Here is a 2,372-nt window from a genome sequence, read left to right on the forward strand (position 1 = left end):
GGTCGGGCACAGAAAAGGAGAGGAGTCTTCTTCCAAGGTCTGGCACAGCAAAGGAAAGGAGTCTTCTTCCAAGGTAGGGCACAGCAAAGGAGAGGAGTCTCCTTCCAAGGTCGGGCACAGCAAAGGAGAGAAGTCTTCTTCCAAGGTCGGGCACAGAAAAGGAGAGGAGTCTTCTTCCAAGGTCGGGCACAGAAAAGGAGAGGAGTGTTCTTCCAAGGTCGGGCACAGCAAAGGAGACGACTTTATATCTTCGGATGAACTTTGGGTCAATAGAATCCTGCCAATCCTTACGGAGGCGTTGTCTGATTTCTTTGCTTGCGTTGTCCCAGGCGGTCAATATTCCCACTACCTCAAAGGCCTAGGAACAAATTATTCAACGCTTTGACCTGTCTTGGATCAGTGCTGCATTACATGAGAAAATGGGAAAAGGAGAAAGGTCAGTTCCAGTCTATTCATATTCGAATTTTACGAACACACACCCTCCGACCTTCGCTCGTCGGGTATGTACGTTCTGGTTTGAGCCCGACTGCTCAAGATTGATTCCATTATTCCATCTTCTCTTTCATTCACTGACCTGAGCCTCGAACTGTGGTACGGCCCGCACATAAGACAGATGGCCAGAGTCCAATACTCGAGCAGTGCTTTGGTCGTCGCTTGCTGGTCTGGGCACGGACGCGGCAGTTTAATCTGGACACTCGCTGTCCCCTGCGCCAGCAACATCAGAGGATGCATACACAATATGCAGGATATGGTATGTATCCGCTCACCAGACTAGTGGAGGCTTGCCATAGCCCCTTTTTGCTGTTTTGTGTTTTCACGCGAATATTACGAGTGCCGTCAGTGCCCTCGCAGCAAGGAGGCATGCACGTCGACTTTCAGTTATGAAACCCGCATACTGGAAAAAGGATACTGGACGGGATTCGTTCCTACTTTCCCGTGGTGTTGACGTACCGGTGCGCACGCGATGCGACGCGCTCGCCTACCTTCATCAGCAACGGCAACTGGATACTGGAAAGGGAGAATACATTATGGACGCTCTGTCCAGTGACTTGCCAGAGATGGTTTGCAAGTGATAGTACGAGCCGAATGTATTGCATCCTCATACCTACAGAAGCATTGGGACCATCCCAGTGGGAGAAGTACATCCGAGACTATGCCACTGGGCTTTTGCCCCACATTGCCCGGGGCCAACGTCCCAGGAAAGACTCCCACTGACTGGGCCAAGGTGTTGGCGAAGGTGGACAAGTGTCCGCTGTTTCGCAGCGCGAGCCCACAGAGGGACACATATTATGTTTGCATCCTCTGATGTCGCTGGCGGATGGGAACAGGCAGTGTCCAAGGATTCGGACGGGATTCGTTCCTACTTTCTCGCGGTGTCGACGTACCGGTACGCATGCGATGTGGCACGCACGCCAACCTTCAGTTATGACAACCGGATACTGGAAAGGATAGCGGGCATATTATGTTTGCATCCTCTGATGTCGCTGGCGGACAGGGACAGGCAGTGTCCAAGGATTCGGACGGGATTCGTTCCTACTTTCTCGCGGTGTCGACGTACCGGTACGCATGCGATGTGGCACGCACGCCAACCTTCAGTTATGACAACCGGATACTGGAAAGGATAGCGGGCATATTATGTTTGCATCCTCTGATGTCGCTGGCGGACAGGGACAGGCAGTGTCCAAGGATTCGGACGGGATTCGTTCCTACTTTCTCGCGGTGTCGACGTACCGGTACGCATGCGATGTGGCACGCACGCCAACCTTCAGTTATGACAACCGGATACTGGAAAGGATAGCGGGCATATTATGTTTGCATCCTCTGATGTCGCTGGCGGACAGGGACAGGCAGTGTCCAAGGATTCGGACGGGATTCGTTCCTACTTTCTCGCGGTGTCGACGTACCGGTACGCATGCGATGTGGCACGCACGCCAACCTTCAGTTATGACAACCGGATACTGGAAAGGATAGCGGGCATATTATGTTTGCATCCTCTGATGTCGCTGGCGGACAGGGACAGGCAGTGTCCAAGGATTCGGACGGGATTCGTTCCTACTTTCTCGCGGTGTCGACGTACCGGTACACATGCGATGTGGCACGCACGCCAACCTTCAGTTATGACAACCGGATACTGGAAAGGATAGCGGGCATATTATGTTTGCATCCTCTGATGTCGCTGGCGGATGGGGACAGGCAGTGTCCAAGGACTCGGACGGGATTCGTTCCTACTTTTTTGCGGGTTCCTACTTTTTTGCGGTGTTGACGTACCGGTACGCATGCAATGTGGCACGCACGCCAACCTTCAGTTATGACAACCGGATACTGGAAAGGATAGCGGGCATATTATGTTTGCATCCTCTGATGTCGCTGGC

This window comes from Sycon ciliatum, unplaced genomic scaffold (assembly GCF_964019385.1).
Source record: "Sycon ciliatum unplaced genomic scaffold, ocSycCili1.1 SCAFFOLD_292, whole genome shotgun sequence".
Lineage (NCBI taxonomy): Eukaryota > Metazoa > Porifera > Calcarea > Leucosolenida > Sycettidae > Sycon > Sycon ciliatum.